We start from the raw sequence: 15,810 nt of genomic DNA, 5'->3' as shown, positions 1-15,810 counted from the left end.
TAGGCTAATGTAAAGTTCTTTGTGTGATAGCAGGACACAACCATTTGAGGTGTAATTGGGGCTGTGCACAGCTACGCCACCAACAGCCTACCTTGACTAGCCCATAACCACCAACTACAGCCACTCATATCACCCAGGCATAGGCTGAAGTCACCAAATGGAGAGGACAAGAAATCCCTCAGACATCAAACATTACTTTCCTACCTGCTCCCAATCAAAAGTTATCACTCATTAAATATAATTGGGTAACCCAATTGTTACCTTGCGGGAGAGGTAGGCCTCAAGTAGTGAAAAATGAATGTACAAATGGAAAACTTATACAGAAGCAGAAAACGTTGACAGAAAAAATCCACTTGAGTCATCTGCTGTATGTTAGAAATTTACTGCCATTATCTTCACAATAGAAGGGACTGGAGCCTACATTTTGATGTCCAGCAAACGTTATGATTGGTTTTGACAAACATGTCATTCATGCATGGCAACAATACTCCTTTGGAGTAAATTTACTTACCTAAAACATGCAACTCTGCAAACCACAGGTCAACCATTGCCAAAACCGCAACGAGCCACAGCAAAGGAACCAAAAGCTTTGAACTAGAACAAAAAGGAGAATTAAACTGTTATAATCACAAATGAAAATGCTTTGCCAGTTGACAAACATCCTGCCACCAAACATTTAGACATTTTTCCTGGTGTCTAGTGGTCTCCGGGGGGCAGACGGGTCTAAAAAAACTATGCAATATGCCCTCAAGGGGGCAGAAATGGGCACCAGTACTGTTGTGTATCCCTTGCCCAAGGGGCCACCCCCCACACAAAGCACACACACAATATCCCTGGTGTGAAGTGGATTCTGGCCTAAAAAAACAAAAAAAGAAAAATAGGCCGATCTGCCCCCAAAGTGGCCAGAACTGCCAAACAGTGTTTTTTTCCCTTTTGGGGGGTGACCATTGCCCAAGGGACCGCCCCCCAAACAAAAAAACAAACCGCACAACATCCCGGGCATCGTCATCGTAGCTTCTACCCCCCCCCCCCCCTTTGCGGCAGATCAGCTTAAAAATGATAAGTCGAAATGACCTAAAACATTAGGGAGGCGACCCTTGCCCAAGGGGCTGCCCCCCCAAACAAAAACACACACACATACACATGCAAACAAAATCCCTGGTGCCTAGTTGATTCTGCCCCTCTTGGGGCCAGATGGGCCTAAATAAAATAGGCTGATGACCAACAGTACAGTATTTTTCCCCCTTTAGAGAGTCACCCTTGCCCAGGGGGCCACCCACGCACACAAAAAAAACAGACCGCACATCATTCCTGGCGTCCTTGTGGCATCTACCCCCCTGGGGGCAGATCGGCTGAAAAATAATTAGTTGATCTGCCCGCAAGGGGGGCAGAAGTGGCGTAAAACATTATACTCCCTTATGGAGGCGACCCTTACCCAAGGGGCCGCCCCCACACACAAAAAACACACACACGCACACAAGCAAAATCCCTAGTGCCTAGTGGGCATTCCTGCTGCCCGATCGCATCTCAATCGGGCAGCAGGAATGCTAAAAGAGGCATCGAGGGAAAGGAAAACCCTTACCTTTCCCCCAATGCCTCTTTTGAAGCAATCCCCCCCCCCCCCAGCCAGAGGAAAAAAGTACCTTCTTCCTCGTGAACGCGCTGGGAGCAAATGGCTTCCAGAGCGTCCGGCGACCTCTAATGATGTCAGCGCTGATGTCATTAGATGGAGCGGGGTTGGAAGGGGAAGCGATTCCCCTTCCAGCCCTGCCCTGCGGGGCCCTCGGCTGGGAGTGCTAGCATTTCCCCTGAGGGCCGGGTGCAGGACGTAATGATTACGTCCAAAGCACCCGAGCGGTGCTGCCAAGGACGTAACTGTTTTGTCCAAGGCACCCAAGGGGTTAAATGAATAATGCTTAAATTGCATACTTCATTAAACTGAATCCTACTCTTCCTCATCCTAGTTCTAATGTGAGGAAATGGGGCATAATATATGGTATAGTTGTGCAACCTCACTATGTAATACACTTGCCAACCCCTTAAGGTGCAGAAGATTTTGTCTCTAAAACTCTCAGGTCGACCCTGAGTAGCTGTGGCACCGGACAGTAAGGGTTACACAGAGGAAAGTGTTAAGCATTTCAACAGCACCAAAATAATTGAAGAAGAGATACAACACTCAAGAAATCCAACACCAATTTATGAAACTAGACATTGGCCCTCATTACAACCCTGGCGGTAAATCCCACTTTCCTCCGTGCTAAAGACCGCCAACATACAGTTGCGGCAGAGGAATTCAGCTACAGGTATTACGACCCACATCTCGGAATCCGCCACAATATAGACACCCACACAAGTCCGCCATACCAAAGGTCAGATACTGGCGATACCAAAACCTACACCGTCACGCCAACAAGAATACGTCCACACTATTACGACCCACAAATCAACGCGGCGGTCTTAAAACCGCGGTAATCCATTGGCGGTACACACCGCCGCGCTCAAAATACACACACATTCACAAAACACAACTACATTGGACAATTCAAAATATACACACCTGATACAGATACACACACCACACCCACAACACCATAAAACACACACCCACATTACCCACAAACCCATACAACGAATAGTTTGGAAAAGGCACAGATGTAGAGATTAGCAAACACAACACCAGCATCCACAGGCACACAACGTCATCACCCATACAACATCCACGCACCTCACACAACACACCTCTAAATATCACCCCACACATCACAACACACACCACCCCACACATCACCCACACCACCCCATGGCACCACAAAGACACCCCAGGTTCTCGGAGGAGGAGCTCAGGGTCATGGTGGAGGAAATCATCCAGGTAGAGCCACAGCTTTTCGGATCACAGGTGCAGCACACCTCCATTCCTAGGAAGATGAAGCTATGGCGGAGAATCATCGACAGGGTCAACGCAGTGGGACAGCATCCAAGAACACGCAATGACATCAGGAAGAGGTGGAATGACCTACGGGGGAAGGTGCGTTCCGTGGTTTCAAGACACAAGATTGCTGTAAAAAGGACTGGCAGTGGCCCCCCTTCTCCTCCCCCACAACTAACAACATGAGAGGAGCAAGTGTTGACAATACTGCATCCTGAGGGCCTCGCAGGAGTAGAAGGAGGACTGGACTATGGTAAGTCATATCTTTATTACCATATTCCCCACACCCCACCTGCATGCCATCACATACCCCTACCCTTACCCTCACTCCCATCCCTCCATCATCTTACATATGTCCCACTATCACAACCGACACACCTCAACACCAAGGCCCTGCAAGCAACACCTATGCATGGACCACTGTCACCAAAGCATTTTCAGTACAGATACCCACACAGACCCCAAACCAACTATCACAAAAGGGCAAACACAATTATGCAAGCACAGGAGTAGAGTGTACCTCACCCAATGCACAAGATGGCTCACACAGATACTAAAACTATGCATTTACACCCCAACAGGACCGATACCCAGTGTCACCTGACAGGAGGTGCCAGACATATCCAGTCCCCCCACAGTGATGACAGCAGCTCTGCATGTCTGGATCAAGATGACCAGCTCGGCCCATCAGGGACCTCTAGACAGTCGGTTCCCCTGCCACTGTCACATACCACCACAGAGCCTCCCCCATCAGGAAACACCAGCACAGCACCCAACCAGCGGGCCCATCCCTCTGTCCCCAGGACACGTCAATCAGCAGTGTGTCCACCACTACAGGGAACCCAGGCAAACCCACCAACCCAAGACAATCAGGGATCTGGGGTCAGTGGCAGTGGGCACAAGGTTCATGGGACAGAGGCACAGGATAACAGGGAAGCTGGGAGGACTGCTGTGCGACAGGGGGAGGACAGGCCCAGGGAACCCACTCTCCACATGGCACTCTCAAACATCATGGGAGCATACCACCATTCCCAGGAGACCATGGGCACGGTACTGGCCAAGTTTCAGGAGACGCAGCGGCTGCAGGAGGAACACTACCTGGGGATCATGGAGGACTTGAAGTCCATTAACACCACCCTGGTCACCATTGCAGGGGTGCTGGCAGACCTTGTCAACACCATGAGGAACACAGTGGGGGACACACGGGCCCCTGACACTAGCCTGGACGAGGAACAGCCCTCCACCTCCGCCGGCACTAGTGGACTGGAGGCACTGCCACAGGACCAACAGGCCACCAGCACCCCACCCCCTGCAGAAGGAGAACCACTCACAAACAGTCCCTGAGATCCAGAAACAAGACAGAGAACATTGCCAAGACCCCCGCCAGGAAAACAGACCCTCCTGAATGTCACCCTTCTGTCACACTTTGTCACCCTGTCCACCTTAAACTGCCATTGCTCCCATTCCTATGCCCCTTTGGACAATGAACCTGTGAGACCAAGAGACTGGACTATACCATGGACATTCCTCCACCATCACCCCAGCCCATTGCACACCCCCTCCACTGATTAGCACTGAAATAAACACCCTTGAATCACCAAACAATCTGGAGTCAGTTTGTGCTTTCACAAATGTGTAATTGCAACATCTCTGAAATATGGCAATGTCAATGTACTTTTTCACATATCAATGTTACACAGCTGTAGGCCAGGAGTAAACATAGCAGAGGGCACAAATTGGGACCCAGATCTGTGAAATGGAAAGCCAAAGTGACAAGTCAGGGTCCATACACAGAGTACAAAAGGCAGGTCCTACAATAGTATGAGATGTGGGAAGCAGTCCCATCCTTTTACCTGTGTCTCACTGGAAGTATTGCATGATGATGTTGTTTCTGTTGTCTACATCTTCTTCTTCTGCCTCCTCTTCTTCACTGTCCACAGGCTCCACAGCTGCCACAAGACCACCATTAGGCCCATCCTCCAGCAGAAAAGGCACCTGGCGTTGCAAAGCCAGGTTGTGCAACATACAGTAGGCCACGATGATTTGGTACACCTTCTTTGGTGAGTAGTATAGGGATCCACCTGTCAAATGGAGGCACCGGAATCTGGCCTTCAGGAGGCCAAAGGTGTGCTCTATTATCCTCCTAGTTTACCCATGTAGCTCATTGTAGCATTCCTCTGCCCTTGTCCTGGGATTCCTCAATGGGGTCAGTAGCCATGACAGGTTGGGGTGACCAGAGTCACCTGCAAATATCGAGGGTCAACAGTTAGACATCCTCCAAACATTAGGGAATCTCCCATACCCATGCAGCTAATGAAACTGTGTGGGGACTTTAGGCTCACCTATTAGACACACACAGTGCCTTTGGAGTTGCCCCATCACATAAGGGATGCTGCTATTCCTCAATATGTAAGCTTCATGCACTGAGCCAGGATAATTGGCATTCATATGGGAGATGTACTGGTCTGCCAAACACACCATCTGCACCTTCATCGAATGGTAGCTTTTCCGGTTTCTGTACACCTGTTCATTCCTGCAGGGGGTAACAAAGGCCACATGTGTCCCATCAATGGCACCAATGATGTTGTGGATGTGTCCCAGAGCATAGAAGTCACCGTTCACTGTGGGCAAATCCTCCACCTGAGGGAAAACGATGTAGCTGTGTATGTGTTTCAGCAGGGCAGATCACACTCTGGACAAAACATTAGAGAACATTGGTTGGGACATCCCTGATGCCATGGCTACTGTTGTTTGAAAAGACCCACTAGCCAGGAAATGGAGTACTGACAGGAGCTGCACTAGAGGGGGGATTCCTGTGGGATGGGGGATAGCTGACATTGTCGCGTTGGCTCTCTCTATCCCAAATGAGACTACTGGATTTCTCGGTGTCAGAATCGTTCCTGGTGTGGGGGACTAAGTCTGACCCACTAAGAAGGACACCTGTCACCGGTTTTGCTCCGGCTAACTAGCAGTGCCTCATCTCTCCCGAGGGGAAGGGATGATTTGGCAGCCGAGCGCATGACATCGTAGAACTTCTCAGGGAAGTCGTGGTCGCTCAGGTCCCAACCAGCTCTCTCATTTACAGTATGATCTCATATACAAATGACAGAAACAGTTTAAGTATTATAGGTTGATTTAATAAAACAACTGCATTCTAGATAATAAGGCGTGAGCCGCAATAACCAGAACCATACAACACAGTAGGATTAAAATAGTAACCAAGAGAGTGAAACATAGGACTAACGCTATCATAGTGTTAACCAACTACGTTCCCTCTAGTTTTGTTCTATTTAGAGCACAGCATGTTAAGCTCTAAGCTTGCCTTTCATATTCCTTGGGAAGACATCAACCCTCATACCTGAGCAAAGGCCTGTGATCTGGATCAGCATCTTCAACAGGGCAGTCAGTGTATAGTTGTGGTTCCCTGGTCGGAATCTCCCTCTTGCATGTATTAGGACAAGGAAGTGTTTTTATAACTAACATGTCGATGTGGTAACAAAACGTCCTACGCAAGAATGTGTATCGTCTACAACCCAAAGACTAAACTCCTACCACGTCTATCGGCAATGTACCAGACTGTATCCTTGACTGAAGCACAGAGTAAGCGAGAATGTGTTATTGAAAACTCTGATGCTGAAGTAGGCTAAACAGTGTGATATAAAGTATAAAACAAGACCGTAGAACTGGCTATTGAAAAATAACAGTACGAAGCTGAATAAAATGCATCTAGAGCAAGGTGCACAGAGGCCCGATGCTGCGAGCAAAGAAATAAAATGCATCTAGGGCAAAGCGCACAAAGGCCTAACGCCTGAAGCAAGCGCGCAAAAGCTACATAAAAATGGCTACACTACACCCTCCCCTTGTCGGTAGAAAGTGGTTCTAATCAAAGCATAATAAAAAATGACCTAGAAATTTTTTAAAAAACACATTTCGACAAGTCCAGAGGACATCAAAGCCAAAAATTCTAATTTAAAGCATGTGACTTGAGAGCCAAATTTCATAGAACAATGTCCATTTTGAAGGAATCCAATTCAAATGGAAGTCATGGAAAGCAGGATAATCTCCACTTCAGCAGATGACAAGACCGGAAAATCCACGCCAAACCCTATCATGGAGCAGGTGTGTTCCAAAGCCCCAGAACCATCCAAGGCGGCATCCCGTGCAGGGCCTATGAACGAGTTAGTATCATCTTGCTCCAGGAAGGGAATCTCGTAAACTGCCTCACGAAGCAAACGCAGCTGCAGTGCGCATGTCTGGGAATGAGCCCCGACCGGGAACATCAACAGATCAGCATCAACCACTGGGGGGCGCTGCAGTGAGAGCCAATGCATGTTCAAAGGAGCACCAAAGGCACCGAAACACGGGTTGCACATAATCCAAAACTGGCTTGAATGACAGGGACCAGTCACAGTCCATATGTCCCAGGAGTGTTGCTCCAAAATGCTGCATCATTCGTTCACGACACAGCTGTACCGATGGGAGCACCCACATTCGCTCTTGTTGCAGCGGGACAGCCATTGCGAAAGAACAAAAGCAACAGCAAAACACCAGCCAATAAAGCCAAAGTTATCGGAAAACCACCAAAAATGCTTCCGAAAATAGAATGAATAGCCGAGGGTATCAAACCGAATATGGAAGAGAAGGTATGAGCAAAACCAACACCAACGGCTTTGAAAAAATGTGCTAGTCCAGCAGTGCTGGACGCATTAAATATACGTCCAACGAGTTCACCAAAGTGGCTCGGAAAGTATTTAATAGGGACTGTATGTCTGCTGATGACCTTGCCACTTGAAGTGCGTAGGTCTCTCTTGCAGATGTAAGAGCCACATGCTTTTGAAACAATAGAGCCTTTAGTCGACTCAACTTGTTGAAATTCACCTTGGAAGTAGAAATGTGAGGCCAGGTATCAGCCACCTCCCTTAATTTAGTGGGGGGAAATAACACATTTCCGCAGCAAGTAACGACCTTGGTGACCAAAACGACGTAAACTATTCAGGCACGCATGCCACAACAGTCTTCACTGTTAAGGAGGACGTAGCTGCCGTTTGAAAGCATCTGGAATGTGTTTTTAATCACTGGGACTGGAACTCCCTTTAGATAGCAAGCCAAATTTGCAACTGAGGCATTACACGCCCCATGCAAGGACAGCTGCTTACAAACCATCGAATGGCTGACAGAAGTTTCACATTCACTACTGCTAAGAAAAACCTCTCTCATGCCATTAAGACATCTGTGTATAAAGGGAAGCTCCCACACCTCATGTATATAACTGTCTCCTAACCTCTCATATCTGCCCACCGGAACGTGTTTCAAACAAGAAGTGAACTGCAATGTGGAAATGGGCAGATTAATAACCCTGTGTATTAACCATTCAGCTGAGGGAATCTCGGCCACGGTAAAAGGCAACCTTTCCAACTTTTCAATATTCAACATGACATATGTCACTTCCTTTTTCGCCATCAGCTGTTGTTGACGTGTCAAATTAAAGGAAAAAAATATCTCCCTGGCCCTGATGTGCTGCCACGGAACGCGACCCGCTTTCAGCCTCTGAAGTGTCCAACCCAACTGCATAATGGACCGCGTTTGACTCTGTCCATGATATAAGGAAGACATATCTGATCTAATAATGTCTATAGCAGAGGAAACAATGTTTTCAATCGTATATATACGGTCAGACAGGGTGTGTATTCCATTATCCACTACAGATAATGCTTGTTTCAAATTTTCCTGATCTATCTGCCTTAACCGGGCCGCAGCCTCCTGTTGGGAAAGTTTCCATATCTCATTGTATACTTCGTATAAAAAACGTCTTCTCCGGGGCACTCTCGGTCCTGACAAAAAGTCTTGCAAGTCAGTATAATTAGACAGAAGCTTGAGGTGTGTCTTAACTGCATCTAGCGTGGATGTCTTTAACCATTGTTGACATAGTTTCCCCACGCTATATGTAGTAATGATATCTGCATGTTCAGGTGATATATAGCGAGGGTCTGCCCTACTGGTCCTGAAACCCCCCGAGGAGGTGACAAAACGCTGATGACACCCATTTGTGTCTATGGGCCACAATAACCACCCGCCTGGACGTGTCAATTAAGTGTTAAATGTACCATTCTGGACCCATTCTGTAAGTGCACTAAAAGTGGCATTGATATATTGCTGCCAATCTTTTATTCTGGAAGGGACAGGTATGCTAGGCATATTCAATTCTCTAATGGTTACTAAGCCCAAACAGCTAGTCTGTTGTACAGTGTCATTTAAGAATATCATTTGGACAGCAATGAGACATGCTCTAAAGAATGTTTCCCTACCCTGCGTCTGCCAATGTTTTGTTCCCCAAACACTTTTCAAATCAACATTTTTCGACCAATACTCATACCCCTCAATAGATAGTTGGGAAACAAATGAATTTGAATACAGGAATTTCCGTATTAGTCAACAGTATTTGCTTATTTGCATGCGGAGTTAATTTAAAATAATATGACTTTGCACTTTTTTGATGATGCCCAGAAAAATATGCAAACTTATCCAAATATGTTTTAGAACTCCCTTGCGGAGGAGTCGGGCAATGCTCCCATTGCGTATAGTCAAATATTGTTTTAGGACTACTGGCCTTATAAATAAAGTGGTGCCCATAATAATTGTAATAAAACATGTCACCATAATTATCTCTAAACTGGTAAGCATCTTCATTGTCATAGACAGTATAATATTGCAATTCTGTCACCATAGAATCAACTGTCTTCACGTCCCAATCAGCAGATACAATGCCTGGTATTACTATATCATTCATAGATAACTTTAGAACGTATGGTATTTGAATCGTCTCAGTGGGACCATATATATCAAACATTACTCTATCCCACACAATCCCATCCGGAATTGGCACAGCGGAAATGTTCACAAAGGACAAGTCTCTTCGAACCTTATGTGATGAAAAATGTGGCTTCAACACCTCCTCCACTTGTTCAACCTCTGATCTCTCAGGAAGAAAATGACCATGTATTACTAGAAAAAAGGTAACTACAAACCCTATCCACAGAAAAAAGCCATCAGAGTAATAAAAAGCCACAGAACACTCCAAGGAAAAACAACATAAGTATTTTTAAGCCAATACATCAGCTTACGTGGACCCGGGACAGGTGTTGAAGAGGACAAAGAGTCTGATAGACCATCGTCGTTGTTATGAAAGCATCCGGAGGTAGTTCTCACAAAAGGTGCCACCGTAAACAAAGGAGCAGCAGGTGTTTACCGCCGTGGTACACTGTAGATAACACCCTCAGTAACATCAGTAGTCACAGCGACTTGATCAAAGGATTGCAAGTTATTTGTTGTGAGTGGAACAATCGTAAGATCATCTTCCACCCTCCCCATGCCCGGAGAGGAAGCAGTGTTGGTGAAAACCACCTGCAGCGGAACATCTTCCCCAGTAGTGAGAGGGATTGTGGAACTACTGGGCGTTCCTCTTGGTCTGCTGTGCAGAATCGGCCACATGTTGTAACTTGACATTGTCAATGGAGACAAAGCGATTTCCTTTGGCACCTTGCAACAGTCGTAAAATCACAGTTCTTGTTCCGTGGATTCCCAGTACAGGGACTGGTGCTCGATACAAAGGGGCAAATTCTTTTTTCACTGCGACCTTTTCACGCACAAGATCCCCAAGTCTGGGAATCCAACCAGTAGGCGTTACTGGCTCATCCTTAATTCCTGTGGAGGCAGCACTGGCAGAAGAGTTACCTTCACGGAACTGCTGTAATTCCTGCAAAACAGTGACACGATCATTTATGTCAAAAGGCGTTTCCGCCGCCTCAACACCAGGACCATCTAGATCAGGAACAAACATTTGTGTTCCAAACAGGCACTCATATGAAGAACGACCCCCCAGGGACCTTCTAGGCAAGTTATTGAGTGCTCTCTGTACTCCATACAGGTGGGTTAGCCAACTCCGACCCGTACCTATAACTCTAGCCGTTAAGTATTGCTTTAAATCGCGATTTAAACGCTCCACGACAGAATTTCCCTCGGGTTGAAATGGAGACGAGAACTGGAGCTGGACCCCCAACGAAGCCATGGCTTCCCTGAACGCCTTAGAGGCAAAAGCAGGGCCCTGGTCCGAATGGAAAGCTGCAACTGCATAGGTACCGACAAAGATACGCAAATCTTTAATAACAGTTCGAGCGTCAGCTGAGCGCTGTGGCCACACCCACACAAACCTGGAGCACGAATCTACAGCAACCAAAATATATTTATATGCACTATCAGCTGTCAGCGGACCACAATGGTCCAAGTACACACACTGTAATTGTTTATTTAAAATCAGAAGGGGCGTCTGCTGCGGGCGTTTAGCCGTTGAAACTTTAATTTGTTGACAGATGTCACAACAAAGGACATACTGCTTTGTCTCTTTATAGAGAGGAGGCCACCAGTAACAGGCCTGCAACAGCGAAATCGTGGCAGCCACGCCAGCATGTGCAGATGCCACCCCCTCATGCGCTGCAGTAATTAATTGAGGTTGCACTATTTTATTGGGCATTTCGCGCACACCCGCGCCTGGAATTTTAACCTGAGCGTTCAGCATACCACCCATTGAGTAAAGATATTTAGATGGAAATCCCTTAGGATAAGGCGTGCCATCAGCCGTAGCTTTAATGGCCGCCAAAATCTCTGTGTCTGGTTTGGAACTCGAACGAGTAACTGCGGCCACAGTGGCCACAGCGGCTGACTGCCATCAGCACTGATGGCAGTCATTGTCCCTGTGTCCAGCCTCCCCCTCCAACTTCCTCCACCCAGACCCAATCCCCTGTACCTCAGCGTATCCCAAGCACACCATCTGACCAGCATGCACACTCATCAACACACAAGAGTGGACATGGCAAACATAAGTACCACACATCCCACAGGCACTCACACAAGCACCATCCCCATGCAGATATACCAACATCCACTGCCTCCACTGTGTCCCCCTCCTCCACGTCCCCCTCCTCCCTCCCTGTCTCATCTCCACTCACACCTGCATGCACTACATCCTCATCCACTACCTCCATCACCAGCACGCCCATCACCACACACCACTCACGTGCACTCACCACCCCCACTACCATTCACACATCCCCTGTGTCCTCTCCCAGTGTGTCTGTGAGCCCTTCTCCTAAACTACACAAACGCAGGCACACACCCACCCAACAGCCATCCACCTCACAACAGCCTCCGGCCCATGCACCTTCACCCAAATTCAGCAAACGTACACTCCTACAACCACTACCTCTTCCTCCGCTCCCAAGCCCCCTCCATCTTCCCGTCCCAGTGTGTCTAAGAAACTTTTCCTGGCTAACATTGACCTCTTCCCTACACCTCACCCCCATCCTTTCCCTATGGCCAGGCTGTCCAGGTCCCAGCCCAGCACCTCAGCCACCAAATCCTCTAGCACAGTGGTCTCAGCAAGTCCGGTCGCATCGCGGGAGCCACCCATCAGGGCTGCCAGTGTGCCACCTAGCGAGGCCAAGGAGCAGGCCATTCCGCCACCTGCCAAGGTGAAGAAGGTGCCCACATGCCAGAGGGAGAAGCCGCACCTACCAGCAAGCAAGGGCTCCTCCAAGCCAAAAGGGGTCAGTGGCAAGGCACCAGCAGCGACTTCAAAGGTGGACAAGGGACACAAGCTGAAGAACAGGTCAAGACAGGGCACGGAGGCTCCAGCTGAGGGCCCAGAATCACCCCTTCTGTCAACCACAACACCAACCTGTACAGCGGTGGACACCACCACCTGCACCGCCACCAGCACCACCACCTGCACGTCTGCTGCCTCACCAACAGTCCCCAGCATCATCCCCAGTGGGCAGCCGTCCAAGGCTGCAGGAGACGTCCTGCTGTGTCCCTTAACAGGTGCAGACACATGCACCACCTCCAGCACCTCTGCCACAGACACTGCTGCAACGACCGCCACCAGGCCCGCAACATGCTCAGACAGTGCCCCCACATCTGACATGGCTATCATCCCCAGTGGGCAGCCGTCCGAGGCTGCAGGAGATGTCCTGGACCCTGCCCAGGGTACATGAGGCATGACTCCCAGCACTGTTTGTACCAGCAAGTGGCAGGCGAAGTCGCAGAAGGGTGGAGTGTGTTCTCTGCCTTCATGGAGTATCATGCTACCTGTTCCCAGGCAATCTCGTGGCACATACACCCAGGTGAGGGAATGGGACCTGCCACACTGCATGTGAAGCACTCTGGGCACCAAGCCCCCTCCAGAACCAGTGGAGATTCACATCCACTACCTCAGTCCTTGGCAGGATGAAGCACTCTGGGCACAAAGCCCCCTCAAGAACCAGTGGAGATTCGCATCCACTACCTCATTCCTTGGCAGGATGAAGCACTCTGGGCACCAAGCCCCCTCCAGAACCAGTGGAGAAAGGCATCCACTACCTCAGTCCTTGGCAGGATGAAGCACTCTGGGCACAAAGCCCCTTCCAGAACCAGTGGAGACAGGCATCCACTACCTCAGTCCTTGGCAGGATGAAGTACTCTGGGCACAAAGCCCCCTCCAGAACCAGTGGAGAGTCACATCCACTACCTCAGTCCTTGGCAGGATGAAGCACTCTGGGCACCAAGCCCCCTCCAGAATCAGTGGGGACAGGCATCCACTACCACAGTCCTTGGCAGGATGAAGCACTCTGGGAAAAAAGCCCCCTCCAGAACCAGTGGAGATTCACATCCACTACCTCAGTCCTTGGCAGGATGAAGCATTCTGGGCACCAAGCCCCCTCCAGAACCAGTGGAGACAGGCATCCACTACTTCAATCCCTGGCAGGATGAAGCACTCTGGGCACAAAGCCCCCTCCAAAACCAGTGGAGAAAGGCATCCACTTGAGAGACTGTGGCTTTGCACTCCCCAGGATAAAGCAGTGGGCAAACCACCCACTGGAGAGACTTGAGAGACTGTGGCTTTGCACTCCCCAGGATAAAGCAGTGGGCAAACCACCCACTGGAGAGACTTGAGAGACTTTGGCTTTGCACTCCCCAGGATAAAGCAGTGGGCAACCTACCCACTGGAGAGACTTGAGAGACTGTGGCTTTGCACTCCCCAGGACCATTCAGAGGGCATGGAGCCCCGTCTTGGAGAAGTGGCATCGTCCATTCATCCGGCTGAGGTTCCCCCCTCCCCCTGAGGTGCCTGTTTATTTTCCATCTGATGCCCCTGCATTTTGGGACACTGATCCACGGAAAAGGATTTAATTAAAATCCAGACTTGTGTAGTTGGTGTACATATTTGTATATACTGATTTTTGAGTTTGGCCTATCTGATATTTAATTGATTACATTTGTTACAATCATTTTCTTTTGTCCTTGCATTCTTCGAGGGGGTGACAGGTGTATATGTAATGTTGCTGCATGTATTTGTGTGTATGGTGTTGTGGGTGAAGGTGGGGGTGTTGCGTGTTGCATGTGTGTGTCACTCTCTTTTCCCTCCCCCCCTCCCCTGTGTGCTAGGTGCAATACTCATTGTGGTCATTGCCGGTGTCTTTGCTGCTCCTGATACAAGAGGAGGTAGACCAGCATGGGCAGGACTTGTAGTTCAGGCTCCATGGCGTCCTGGTTGTTCGTGAAGTGTCGAAAGGTGAGTGGTTTCCCTTCCAAGTCCTGTTTCCACCGTACTTTTGATGTCGTTGGTACCGCCCCGGAAAAGGTAGTGGATAGGCGTGTTGTAATACAGTGGGTGGAACCTTGGGGGTCATTCTGACCTCGGCGGTAAAAGCCGCTTACCGCCGGTCAGAAGACCGCCACAATACCGCCGCGGCCGCGGTCAGCCGCCACGGTCATTCTGACCCACAACTGCCAAACCTCCAAAAATCCGACCTCCATTGCAGTCCGCCACATCAGCGGCCAGCGATAAACTAGAGATGACTAAACCTCCACCGCCATGCCAACAGAAATACGCCCATGCCATTACGATCCACAAATCCACGCGGCGGTCTTTCAAACGCGGTAGTCTATTGGCGGTACACACCGCCGCGGTCAAAATACACACACCTTTACAAAACACTACCACATTGGACAATTTGAAATACACACACCTGATACACATACAAACAACACTCCCACACATCCAATCAACTATAAAACACACACCCACATCACCCACAAACCCCTACAACCAAAAATCAGAGACGAAGGAGAGAGAGACACATCAGAGAATGGAGAGCCAGACACACAGAGGCACACTACAACATCACACACACCACATAGTAGCACAAAGCACCACACACCAACACACTCATCACCACATACACCACCCCACACCTCATCCACCCCATGGCACCACAAAGACACCCACGCTTTACGGACCAAGAACTCAGGGTGATGGTGGAGGAAATCATCAGAGTGGAACCCCAGCTCTTCGGCTCACAGGTTCAGCACACCACCATAGCAAGGAAGGCGGAGCTATGGCAGCGGATCGTGGACAGGGTCAACGCGGTGGGACAGCACCCCAGAAATAGGGACGACATCCGCAAACGATGGAACGACCTACGGGGGAAGGTGCGCTCGATGGTGTCGCGACACAACATCGCGGTGCAGAAGACTGGCGGAGGACCCCCACCCACCCCACCAGAATTCACAGCATGGGAGCAAGAAGTATTAAACATCCTGCATCCTGAGGGCCTCGCTGGAGTACCCGGAGGAATGGACTCAGGTAAGTCCTATCTCATATACTTCATCCCCCCCACCCCACCAGCATGCCAACCCACACCCCCACCCTCACCCCCAACCCACCATCACACATCATCCCTGAGAATGTTTCCATAGCACAACCCACCCAACCCCTCACCAACCCTTGCATGCCACCACAAACATTGGACACCCATTACCTAAGCATGACCACTGCACATACCCATCCCCCC

This window comes from Pleurodeles waltl, chromosome 2_1 (genome assembly GCF_031143425.1).
Source record: "Pleurodeles waltl isolate 20211129_DDA chromosome 2_1, aPleWal1.hap1.20221129, whole genome shotgun sequence".
NCBI classification, from domain to species: domain Eukaryota; kingdom Metazoa; phylum Chordata; class Amphibia; order Caudata; family Salamandridae; genus Pleurodeles; species Pleurodeles waltl.
This window is presented reverse-complemented; position numbering follows the sequence as displayed.